Below are 12,811 nucleotides of genomic sequence, written 5' to 3'. Positions count from 1 at the left end.
AAAATTTCGACTTCGCAGGCCTGCAAATAACACTGCTTCCACTAAATGGGCTGCAACTTGATTTTTTAAGTTCAAATTGGAGCGAAGAACAAATGGCAAAAATTATCGGTACTTAGGGCAATTTAGACCTCATATAACAACATCCTTAAGATCAAAAATTGGTTTGCAATCAATTTGCCCAGCATTTAAATTTTCACATATCCTCCCAAATTTAATTGTTTTAATTCACAATTTAAAATTTATTAATTAAATATTAAATAACTCAAGGACTTTTTCAAATAGACTGCTATTACCCTTTCTAGCTTACTTAAAATAAAATAATAACAACTTTTTAATTCAGTTTTATAATTTACCCCTGAGTTACCGAAAAAAATCAAAATAGCAATCAAGTCCTTTGACCATTGACTGGGAATAAAAGTGCAATACAAAAATATTATTGACTTTAATGTTTAATTGGCCATTAAGCATTTACTAACTGCATTTTTTCATTTCATTTTTGTTCACAGTAAAAAAAAGTATTTCACATTGATTGCTTTATGAAGTATCCATAGAAATATGTTCCGGTATTTCATTTCGCAGTACTCTCGAAATCATTTGACTGGAAAGAACGTTAACAAAAATTGTTGAAATAAAAAAAGGGAAGAGAGAGACAGAGCGGGAATAAAGTTTGAATCATTATTTCAGGTGAATATCCGGAGGCTATGCTGCAGACAGGATCTTCCGGTTTGTTGGAATATAAAATATTCATCAGGCACTGATATTATTGAGGGACTTGTGCTGTGAATGGAAACCTAACCCTACCACAAAAATTCATCAGTTGAAGTACCGGCTGACTGGTTGGGGAAGCTTAGAAATGTTGCCCAGTACACACAACGAAATTCCAATATCATTGGTATTGGTGATGAAAAGAGGGGGGGCGAGAGGAGGTCATCTGTTGGTATCTAATCAGCCATCAAATGAAGCAATTGTAAATATGAGTGTGGAAAAAATACGAATTCCTCTATGTCCGCCCGCCCTAATAAAAGTAAAAGCTCAAATTCAAATAACCCACTGAATGGGAATGAAATTCAGGCAAGGAATTTCCGTTAACTATCATCAGCACCAGCACCATCACCACCACCGGAATTATCATCATCATCAGAAATAGTAGTGCACTGCAAATTGCATATTTTTTACCTTCATCATCACCATCCGCTGCATCAATTCCTCTTCACTACCTGAACTGTTGTGCTGAGTGTTAAATATAAACAGAGCTTCGACATAATGGAATGAGAGTAGTTCGCTAATAAAGTTTCCTTAGTTCTTTTTTTTCATTTATTTATTTCTTGAATAGGGAATGGATGGGAACTTCGTTAGAAATGAATGAATGCTGCAATTTTATGGAAGAAGCAGGAAGGAACAAAATATGAATTTCTATAAAATTGAATAATTCTTAAGTGCTTAGAAATTTTGAAAAAGTAATTCACAAGCTAACTTTGAGAGAATTTTACAGATTGCAGTTAAAGTACTTCCAGAATCTAATTTATAAAGCCCTTTATAAAGCCCTTGAAAAATTAATAAAAAAATTCATGATTTAATCTGGAATAATTCTTGAATTCAGGGAGAAGTTACCAGTACTTCCAGAATCTAATTTATATAGCACTTGAAAAATAGCTTTTGAAAAAAATTCACGATTTAAGCTGGAATTATGGTTGAATTCCGGGAAAAGTTACCAGCTTCGCCTTTTGAGTGACTTTTGGAGAAGGGATGAAAAGGTACACTGAGCCAACTAAGAGAAAACCCAAGTTTAAGGCGGTTGAATAGAATTCCAGAAATCTCCACACTGGGGACAGTCCCTGTTAGAGCTTGAAAAATATTGAAAATCCACACTTTCGGTACTGATAGTCATTGAAAAACATGGTTCATGGTTCTGATAGCACTTGAGCAAAATTACTGTTAATATTCTGGCGTAAGGCTCTGGTACCCATAGAAAAAAAATTAAAAAATACACAATTAGAAATCCAGTCCTTGAAAATATTTAAAAAAATCCATGCTTATGGATCTGGAAGTCTTTGGATTTTTTTAATGCATGCTTATGGTTCAGATAATCTTTTAAAAAATATTATTAAAAACCTCACTTATGGCTCTGATAGTTCTTAAAAAAAAATTTTATAAAAACTTTCGGCCCTTAAAAAAATAATCCTAAAAATCCATACTCCAGAGCGACCGAAGTCATGGTAGTACTTGAAAGAAATAAAAGAAAACAAATTATAAAAAAACACGCCTTCATATGACCCTGATAGCTATGATCCTTGAAAAAAGATACTATTAAAAATTCACTCTTATGACACATATAATTCTTGAATAATGTAAAAAAATTAGCATGGGCTCATGGATCTGGTACTGCTTGAAAAAAATAGTTTTTAAAAAATGCACGCTTTTGGTTCTGATAATCTTATTAAATATCAACTTTATGGTATTGGCAGTTCTTTAAAAAAAAATATTTATTAATTAAAATCTACGCTTATGACTTTAGTAGTCTTTCAAATAAAATATTATTAAAAATCCACTCTTATAGCTTTGGAAGTCATTGAAAAAAGTATTAAAAATTCATTTATAAAAGAAACACGCAAATGGCTTTAATAGTCCCTTAAAATATAATATTAAACATCCACGCTCTTAACTCTGGCAGTTCTTGAAAGAAATTAAAGAAAACCAGTAAAGAAAGTCTTAAAGTCGGGCGGGCCGACTTTATGATACCCTACACCACTTTGCTAATTTAGTAGAGCTGAGCATAACAATTAAAAGTTAATATGAGAGAATTCAATCATACACGCTATGATTGTAATTATAATTTAAAGTTCAAAGGACTAAATATGCCGAAGCATTTGTATCTTTTAAATTCGGACTTGTATTGCCCATTTGGTGCGCAATAAATTTGAAATCGGATAAAAATATATATGGGAGCTATATCCAAATCAGAACCGATCTCCATAAAATTTGGCAAAGATATTTCTGAGCTGTATTTGATATATTTCCCTGAATATTGTAGTTAGGGAGGGCATATTACGGCTGTGGTAACAAATATGACAAATCGGATGAACAGTATATATGGGAGCTATATCTATATCTGAACCGATCTTCACCAAATTTGACATACTACCTTCTAGACTCAATTCGGTAAGTGCCAAATTTCATCCAATTTGAACAAATATTAGATGTTTGGTGCACAATCTAAGGTAAATCGGACGAAGATATATATGGGAGCTATATCCAAATCTGAACCGATCTCGATAAAATTTAGCAAATGTATTTCTGAGCTGTATTTGATATATTTCCCCAAATATTGTTGTTACAGAGTGCATATTGCGGCTGCGGAGGACAAAAATATACCTTATTATATACTCTTTCAATCTTAACAAATACACAAGTAAGGATGCAGAAGTATCATCTGCCAATGACCTTTTTAACAAGAGGGAACAAGAATTTACTTTGCCAGAGACTTTATATGTACTCAAAATCGGATAAGAGCAAACGAAATATGTCCACTTAATATGCACCATAAAAATACTATCAATACAATTCAAAAAACCTAGTCCTGAATTTTAGTCCAGAAACAGAAAGCAGAATATCTAGAGTAAGTATAAATTGTTCATTTGTCATTAAATTTTGAGAATATCTAGAGTAAGTATAAATTGTTCATTTGTCTTTAAATTTTGAGACTTCATACGTCATCTGGCAATCTCAACATTCCGGCAAATGTTATAGCGGGTGACACTGATGATCAATTTTATCCCTAGCGATGAAGGCTTGAACGATATTGTTATCTCAGGTTTTCGAAAATAGAATGGTTTTTAAGATGAAGAGTAGACAATCGGTGACGATCATGGGGGCCAGAATCGGCAAAAGCCCATAAGATATCGCTTCCGACACAAAATTGGTTTTGGATATATGTATACGTTTATATAAAATATTTACTTACCGTGAAATGATGTACCTTCTTTCGTGGTTTTTCATCCTTTACCTTCTTAAATAGGTTGTCGTTGATGATAGTATGGGAAATGACTTCCCCAAAATCTTGTGATGACTTGTCGTGTCAGCCATGTCATTTGAAGATAATTGTTCAGACGAAAAGGTTCTGATTCGATGCAGGATGAACAGAGCAATGCTACAAAAAACAAACAGAAATAGAAAATAAATATGGATTTATTAACAGTAATATAAACACGTAGATTAAATTCGGCTGAGGCGAACTTTTTCTATTCGCCACAGTTGGAAAATGTTTACTTAGTAGAAATTAGAATATTCTTGTTGGTTTACCTTATTATTTTTGTTTTTAATGAATAATTTTTTTGTTTTCGTATTCTCGGAATTTTTGTCCATGAATATACTCCTCCCCATGGCGTATAAGCAATTAATTATTTGTTAATGCATAAATCATACGCAACATGTTACTATAGTACATAAGGAGTTTCTGAATAGGCGTTTTTATACCCTACACCATATATTAATATGGGTATTATCGAGAAGGAAACGACATAGACCCATAGTTACTTTTGAGGATCTTAATAGAACTACTTTCTTAGTCGATTTAGGCATGTCAGTCCGTCTGTCCATGTATTTTGTGAACAAAATGCAGGTCGCATTAATTATACGATTAAAATAACATTTTCAAAAAGCAATATTAGTTTCCCCAAAGAGGACCCTATTGAAATTGGTGAGAATCGGTTCCAATTTAGGTATAGCTCCCATATATATTTTCAACCGATTTCGGATTAATTCCGCACTAAATGGCCAATATCAGTCCAAATGACCTAAATTTCGGCACATCCAGCCGAATTCAGTCCAGAAGCGAGTACATCAAATTTGGTGAAAATCAGTTCAGATATAGCTATAGGTCCCATATATACACTGGTGGCCAAAACTAAAGCAACTGAAATTACAAGGAGAATAAATGCCCTGTAACTTTTTCAAAAATTAAGAAAATGAGAAAGTTTTTCTTGTTTTAAATTAGGTACTTTATTCACTTTTTAAAAACCTAAAACATAAAACCAAAATTCATTTTTATATAAAAAATAATGTTTGGTAAAGTCAATTAACCCGATTTTGGCTTGGACAAAACAAAAGCAACTCTGTTGTACATTCATATAACCGCTGCAATTTCAGTTGTTTTTACTGTGATATTTATCGCTTTTTGCTTCCTTCGACAATTTCGCTTGTCAGAAATCCTTTTTGAGAAGTTTTTTAAAACAGTATGTGTTTTTCTTTTCGTTTTTTAAGTACTGCCCAAAAAAAATTTAAAAATGGCTAAAAGCAAATATAATACCTGTATAAAACAGCAAATTATCAGTGACTATCAAAACAACATATCACAGAAAATGATTTCCGAGAAATATTTCATAAATATTTATTTGATTTCATAATTATTTCTGTATACTAAGTCGGTTTTTTGAAACTGGATCAGTAGTAACAGTCTATAACGGATGAAGGCCGTGAAAAACTTTAGCCCGTACTGATCCACAAATTGTGAGAGAAATAAAAAACAACTATTTAAGAGTTCAACTGGATTGGTGAGAGAGCAATCATTGGATATAAGCTCGAGATCAGTGCGTAGACGAGTAGTGGTAGCTGGTCTGCATGCCCGTAAGACATCAAAAAACCACTTATATCTGAAAAAATCAAAAAGGCTTTCGGAAACGATAATATTAAGTGGAATCAAGCTCAATGGAAAAAAACATTATTTTTGGGATGAGTCTACGATTAATATTAAAGGCTCAGAAGTGAAAAATTTTACGGTGAGAAGATCAAAAAATGAAGGACTCAAGCCGCAGTGTTGCAAAGGCACAGTGAAGCATGAGGGAGGGTCAAAATGGCGTGGCGCTGTTTTTCTTTCTATGGACTTGGGCCTATCCACAAAATAAAAGAAGTTGTGGATCGGTTTGTTTACAAAGATGTGTTGGACATCACGTTGTTCCCCTACGCTGAATAAAATATTCGGCTGATTTGGGTGTTTCAGCATGACAATGATCCCAAACTTGTATCAAAACTTGTCAAATATTGGTTGCGGGAGTCAAGAATTGATGTTTTGTTATGGCCGGCACAATCACCTGACCTAAACTCCATAGAAAACCTTTGGAGTATCGTAGATAGGAAGATCAAGAGAGATTCGGAAATAAATAAGCACAACATTTTCTAAAGAATTCGGGGTGCCTGGGAAAGCACACCCAAGGATCAAATTGAGCGTGTTATAGATTTAATGCCTCGTAGGTGTGCACCTGCTATCAAAAATAATGGTTATGCTATCGACTACTAGCCAAAATTTAATTACTTTAAAATAAAAAATCAAAAGTTGCTTTAGTTTTGACCAAGCAAAAATTGGGTCATTTTAGTTTTCCATATATTATTTTTCGTTCAAAATTATTTTTGTATTTTTATTTTTAGTTTCTTAAAAGTGAATTAAACCCATCATTTAAAACTGGAAAAATAATTACGGATTTTTTATTTTTGTAAAAGTTACGGGACATTTATTGTCTTTGCGATTTAAGTTGCTTTAGTTTTGGCCACCAGTGTATATATGTTTCATCCAATTTGGTGTTTAAGCCCCTCACACGCGTAATGTCACCTATATATATTTGGAAATATCAAATTGCAACCACCACGGCTGGGAAATCATTCGGAGGGAACCACGGTATCGGCATAATTTCAAAAATTTAATTTTCATAATTTCTTTGTAAAATTGTACACATTAACCTGCATGTTTCGTGAGTCCAACAAAACCACCCATTTTAAAATCAATGATTTTTTATTTATTTATTGATTTATTATTATTTTTTAAATAATTTTTTTTATATTTTCAAATTTTAATTCTTGACCACAAAAATTATCAATATAACCCCAGATTAGGGCTTCACACAAAATCATGCAATATTGACCAAATTTCTAACCATTATCTCCAGCGGGAGAACCATTGTCATAAGTCTGCTTTTTATCTCCGACAATAATACCACCAAATATACAAAATAAAAAAAAATGAAATAATTTTCACATCGCGGCATATTTGCATACAAATATGCTACAATAAACAATAATTTACATAAATGTTGATTTCATATCGAAAAAAGAAAACAAAAAACAAATTTGATATACCAATTCCACTTCCAAAAAAACCACATGGCCTTTTGTTTCAATAACAGGTGAATGAACACTTTTGGAAAGAAATTAAGCCAACTGGGGGAAAAAACAATGTTCTAGAATATGACCAATAAAATGAAAAATCAATTAAATTTTATTTGTTTTATTATATCATAGCGTATAATTGAACCGCCATTTGAAATATGTGATTATAGTTTAAAAAGTAATCAACAGAACAGGTGGGTACATTTGTATTGGGTATTTTTTTAATACTGTATTCCTGGAAATTGAAATTATTGATGGCTATGTTTTTTATTTTGTGAATCGCAATACATATTCATGTTTAATACAATTTTTTACTTTTAATTTAAAATACTTGCTGTGAATTTGGAGGCTAATTCATGTTGCGGTTAAATAAAAACTAAAAAAATAACTTGGTGAAAATATTTTTTTTTTATTTTATTTATTTATTTATTTATTTATTTTTTTTTTTTTTTTTGTATTACAATTTTGACTTTTTTACAATTGAATAACAGCCGTAATGGCCTAGAAGATTTACTTTTATAAACAATTTAAAAATCCACTCCATGATGCATTGGAAATTCCAGAGTATAAGTCAACTTTTCCATTTTTAAAAATAAACAATACTAACATTTATTTTAAGTTCACAATTTAAACAAAAGAGGAAAACTGTTTTTATTTTAGATTAAATTATAAATAAAGAATATTTTATCAATTTTTTACGGTAAATGACAATATTTATGTTTGTTAATTTTATTATTTGTGTTTTTAATTAATATTTCTTTTTTTATTTTTTGTTTTCGTATTCTAGGAATTTTCATGCATCAATATACCCCCATGGCGTATAAGCAATTAATTATTTGTTAATTCATAAATCATACGCAGCATATTACCACAGTACATAAGGAGTTGCAGATCATCCGTTTTTTAGAAAGATAACACAGAGCAACACAAAAAATAATTACTGGGAAAATCTGGCAAATTATGAAAATATATCGAAAAATAGAAGAAACGTGTGTCGGCGTATTGAAAATTTACATCGCAACGTAACCAAAATGGAGGGAACAAGATTCACCTGTCCCACACTTTTAGAAATATTCGGATTAGGATTCAATGGAATTAGTGTATTATATATGTATAGTGTGTTCGGAATTAATATACACAAAGAGAATAGTATTATTCTTATCCAAAATGTTTCCTTTTTGGTAGTATTTTATAATTAAGCAGGATTTTAGAAGGAAGAAACCAAGTGAAGAAGAAATCGATTGGAAAATATGGCCAAGGCGTTTGCAAAAACTAAAACCAGGCGGTATCATTATATAACTGCTGTGCAGAAAAGTGAACCTATATTTTTATTTTTTTATTTTTTTTTTTTTTTTTTTTTTTTTTTTTGACAAAACCAAATATGAAAAATAAAATTGAAATCCGAGTCATACTTACAAGAGAACTGTTCCAAATAGTGGACCGATAAAACCATTTTTCTGTACCAATGAGTTCGAATGTAATCCAAAGATCTCTATCAAATTCCAAAGCTATGTCCTAAATATTGCGAAATATAATCCACTTCTCATCTGAATTAACTCTGATATGGACTATATCGACTTCCTTTTTTTTGGAAAATATTGAAATGTGTGTGTGAGAAATAGTGGACTGAAGTATTCCACTTCATCTAACACTTCATGATTAAACCATTAAAATGTGCAAAATGCAACAAAAATTCAACATTTATTTCCATTTTTATGTGAATAATTTTAAATCAAAATGTCAACTTTTTGTGGGGGCGGTACCATAAGGATTGGCCGATAAATTCCATATTCACATATGAGAGAAATATTAAGATATTTGAAAAGAACTTGTTTTTCAAGATATGAGTGATATAATTATTGGAAATTGTGACACTTTGTGGGTGGGGTACCATAAGGTTTGGTCCGATCTTAATCATCTTCACATCAGATCTTGCGGTAATAAAAAAATTGGAATATATACAGGGTTGCCCATATTCGACGGACCCAAGTTTTTTTCTTTTTTTAAAATCAAAGAAAAAAATAAAAATTTGGCGGTTGGCAATGTTAATCATTTAATTTGTTCCAAGTAGATTTGTTTACATCAATTTTTGAATATGATATCTCTCAAATGGCCGCCTCTGGCGTTGGTGACGTATTGTGCCCTTTTTGCTGCATTTTTCATCGTTTTTGCCAACATTTCGGCCGGAATAGCGGCTATTTCTTCACGAATGTTGTCCTTGAGCTCTTCTACGGTCCTTGGCTTGTTAACGTAAACCTTTGACTTCAAATATCCTCACAAGAAGAAGTCAGACGGCGTCAAATCGGGCGAACGCGGTGGCCAGTCCAAATCACCACTTTTCGACATCAAACGGCCCGCAAACAAATTCTTCAGAAAATCGATTGTTATGCGACTTGTGTGCGGTGGAGCCCCGTCTTGTTGAAACCAGTACTGCCTCATACGCTTTCGGCGAATAATTGGCATCACAAAATTTGTCATCATGTCGCGATAACGCTCCTGATTAATGGTAACAGCATGACCATTTTCATTTTGGAAGAAAAACGGCCCAATGACCGTTTTCGCACTAACGCCGCATCAAACTGTGACTTTTTCGTCATGAAGAGGCACTTCTTGAAACTCCTGAGGATTTACAGTGGCGTAAAAACGCCAATTTTGCTTATTTGCGGTCCCATTCAATGTGAAATGGGCTTCATCGGACATGATAATTTTGTTCCAAAATTGCTCGTCATCTTCGGTCATTTCGATGACTCTTTGGGCCCATTCCAATCGACGAGGCTTGTCCGCAGGCAACATTCTTTGCGTCAATTGAATTTTGTACGGGAACAAATGCAAATCAATGCGAATAATCCGTTGTAAAGTGGACCGAGCCATGCCCAACTGCTGAGAACGGCGTTTTTGGGATGTTCTTGGAGACCTCTCAACACTGGCTCGTACCGCAGCGATATTCTCGGCCGACCGCCTTGGTCGACTTTTATATGGCCTCTTCGGATTAGAAAGAGCCTTACCAGTCGAACATTTTTCGTATAAACGCTTAATGGTGTTCTTAGAAGGCGCACTTCTCACATTTTTTAATGTTTTAAAAGCACGTTGAGTTTTCACAATTGATTTCTTCTGTTGAATGTAAATTTCAACTATTTCAGAGAGCTCGCGTGGCGTGTATTGGTTCATGGTAAAAATTTGCTTGGACTGACGCTTCAAACGCGGTATGTCATTAAGCGATGTGACATCTCTGTCAAAAGTTATGGCGTTGCCAGATGGGTCCGTCGAATATGGACAACCCTGTATTTGAAAAGAACTTATTTTTCAAGATATGAGAGATATAAATATTGGAAATTGTGACACTTTGGTTTGGTCCGATATCAATCATCTTCACAACAGATCTTGCGGTAATAAAAAAATTGGAATATATAAAGTTTGAAAAGAATCGGATGCTTATTTCAAATTTTATGAACATTTTGGTTATTCAATATTTCTTCAAAATTAAATAACAATCTGATTTTTATTTCACATATTATAAGAGTTATGATTATTCACCATTGATGACCTTATGGTGTTAACCGTTAATGTCAATTTTCGCACCTGACTTATGCAAATATTATAGATTTACAAAGTTCCAACAAAATTTGATGACTTTTTCTTTTTCTATAAGGTTAATTATTTTCTCTGAAAATGTTGACTTCCTTAGGTCCAAAACCTTTTTGGCCCATTTTAAATAATTTCATCAAGTCCCGAAAAAAATGGTTTTGTCCTCGAAAAACTTTGATTTTTGACCGGTGGCATTTGGCATATATTTACGACCGTGTTTATAGAAACTCAAAAACTACACACAAAAAGTTGTGGCCATCCAAAATGCTAAGCTTACTCTAACTTTAGGCCTCATGCAAAATTCCATGTCGATTGCTAATTAATTCCGACCTGTAGAGCAATTACAAAATAAGGAATTTTTCAGTTTTGGATCTATTTCAACCCCTAAATAATTTGCGAAAATCTTCAAGCACAATAAGCTTCTATTCTGACCCTAACCTACCCACCATGAAAAATTCCGTGATAATCGGAAGATAATTGCGACCTGTATATTATACAACACATTGTGTTGTAAGGTGTATACAAATATTGCAAAATGTACAATTCAATATCTAAAGTCAATTGAAAAATGTCAAGCAATAAAAATTTAACAAAAAAAAATATCACTAACATTTCGGCCATAACCTAAACTTTTACCCTGTGCAAAATTTAAAAAATTTGAAAATTGATCTTATCTATTTAAATAAATCGAAAACACAATTTGAATGCCAATTAAATTGAAATATGAACCATATAACTCGATTGATTGATTATTACCTATCCCACTTATCATATTTATAATATAGCATTTTTCAACACTTAATTATATTTATATGCAATTCCTGTGTTTAAATTTGAAAAATAGACACACAAAAATATATATCTGTGTTGGGGCAGACACATTCACACTCATCTGCACATTCATGCCAAACCGCCAATATATTGCCATCAATTAAAGTCCCCAAATAACACAAAAACGCACAACCCGAATGCTCGTCCACACAACAAACTATCAATGAAAATTGACAGAGGTAAAATTCAATATTCAATTAAAAGATTTAATTTCAGATATAAATAAAAGTGAAAAAATGTCCCTGTCTCTGCATTGCAGACATCCAACGATGAGAGTGTGTGTGCATGTGTATGTGTTTTTGTTTTTTGTCTGATATTCCATTTCATTTAGCAGAAACAAAAACAAATTCCGATACCACAACATATAGTTTAAGCCTCACGCACAAAATTGGGTTTTTGGTCAAAAAAAGAAAAAAAAAATAATATTCGAATGGTTTCAATATTTAATGTTACAATAATTGAGGCAGTATGCAGGCAGGCAGCATGGTTTGTGAAAAAATTTATAATAAAATGAGTGACATTTTTACCAATGCCAAAAAAAGGCTGCCAACATTTTTCCCATGTTTGTTAAATTCAGTAGAATTTATTTTTGTTGACAATTTTACGTGTAATAAATAATAATTTATCTTTAGATCCCATCGATTATGAAATGCAATTATGAAATTGTTTCTTAAACAAATTTTCCCAAACTAAACTAATCACACGTTATTAAGTTATCTAATTCGAATTTACAACAAAATATCTTTTTTTTTCACTTTTCAAAATCCTTCATTTAAGATTCTTAAACATTTAACACAATTACATTTAGTTATCGGGTAGCTAATTCTCATTTTAAATTCAGTCTTCGTAATAGATTACAAAAATGCAAATAACATTCAATTTCAAGCAGACGTGTTGTAACACCACACACCAACACATTTGCACACACGCACTCACACACACATAGATGCCCACTCATTTGCCCATAAAGCATTAAATCCGACACAATAACCAAGTGAAAACTACATTTCGGACCCAACAAAGTCATTTTAATGCCATAAATCACAATTGCATTTGCACCATACGGCCATTTTGCATTGCATTCCGATCATTACGCCCCGCTGCCCCCGTCGTGGCATTGGATTATCCGCTGATACCGAACAACAAATGGACATAAATGGTTGCATTCCGTTGCATTTCACTTAGAATGTCATCAACGAGAGAATGCAGAGGCATGTGAATGTGTGTTATATTACAAATA

The 12,811-nt window shown here is 32.5% G+C and overlaps 1 long non-coding RNA gene across 1 annotated transcript in view; it reads right to left on the bottom strand.

The window, feature by feature from the left end:
• The window catches only part of LOC131804524 (uncharacterized), a 334,193-nt gene that overhangs the window by 283,452 nt on the left and 37,930 nt on the right, over positions 1-12,811 (bottom strand). The window contains exon 3 of the long non-coding RNA XR_009343156.1: positions 3,962-4,147. This is a non-coding gene — a long non-coding RNA (uncharacterized LOC131804524). The remainder of the gene's footprint in view (positions 1-3,961; positions 4,148-12,811) is intronic.

The sequence above is a fragment of the Musca domestica genome, unplaced genomic scaffold (assembly GCF_030504385.1).
Source record: "Musca domestica strain aabys unplaced genomic scaffold, Musca_domestica.polishedcontigs.V.1.1 45, whole genome shotgun sequence".
In the NCBI taxonomy this organism is placed as follows: Eukaryota; Metazoa; Arthropoda; class Insecta; order Diptera; family Muscidae; genus Musca; species Musca domestica.
Note: the sequence above shows the minus strand (reverse complement) of the source record. Positions and strands in the feature narration are given on the sequence as shown.